Source organism: Mandrillus leucophaeus, unplaced genomic scaffold (assembly GCF_000951045.1).
Source record: "Mandrillus leucophaeus isolate KB7577 unplaced genomic scaffold, Mleu.le_1.0 Scaffold533, whole genome shotgun sequence".
Lineage (NCBI taxonomy): Eukaryota > Metazoa > Chordata > Mammalia > Primates > Cercopithecidae > Mandrillus > Mandrillus leucophaeus.
This window is the reverse complement of record NW_012105731.1, coordinates 1839832-1840650: the sequence shown is the minus strand read 5'-3', so window position 1 is coordinate 1840650 and position 819 is coordinate 1839832. Positions and strand designations below refer to the sequence as shown.

Here is an 819-nt window from a genome sequence, read left to right as displayed (position 1 = left end):
TCCCAGGACGCTGCAGCTGCTGTGTGGCTGCATGCGGGGTGACTTCACGGTAATTAGTGCCCAGTCCCCGTCATCAGAGCGGATCCAGCAGGCTGCCTGGCCTGGGAGCGGAGCCACTCTCTGCTGATCTAATGACGCTAACCCTCCCCGGGGCGCTCTCCATCACTGGGCAGCGGGCAGACCAGCTATTTTCTGGTTTGGCTTTGCCTCTCACAGCTGGGCAGCCGCCTCTGGGCTGGAACCAGGGGACTCTTGTGGGTTGTTTTTTTCACTGCAATGTTATTTTCTAGGAAAATAGGAGCAGAGGCGGAAGATGCACTCCCTGGCTCTCTGAACAGCAGTTAAACGTAGATGACATGTCCCTCGGGTCTCTGGGTCTTGCATCTGCCATTCCCCCTGCATAGGACTCCTGTGCCCAGGCCCCCTCCAGTATAGCTCCTCCTTGAAGACTCAGTTCCAGGTGCTCAGAAGCCTCTCCTCACAAAGTTGCCGTATCGCGTGGTCTCTCCATCTCCAATCCTCTTCCGTGGTCTCTCCATTTCCCGTCCTCTTCCGTGGCCTCTCCGTCTCCCGTCCTCTTCCGTGGTCCCTCTGTCTCCCGTCCTCTTCCGTGGTCCCTCCGTTTCCAGTCCTCTTCCGTGGTCTCTCCGTTTCCCATCCTCTTCCGTGGTCTCTCCGTTTCCCGTCCTCTTCCGTGGTCTCTCCGTTTCCAGTCCTCTTCCGTGGTCTCTCCGTTTCCCATCCTCTTCCGTGGTCTCTCCCTTTCCCGTCCTCTTCCGTGGTCCCTCCATCTCCCGTCCTCTTCCATGGTCTCTCCGT

General features: G+C 58.4%; 1 pseudogene; it reads right to left on the bottom strand.

Annotated features, from left to right (window-relative positions):
- Positions 1-450: 450 nt before the first annotated feature.
- The window catches only part of LOC105551810, an 843-nt pseudogene continuing 474 nt past the window's right edge, over positions 451-819 (bottom strand).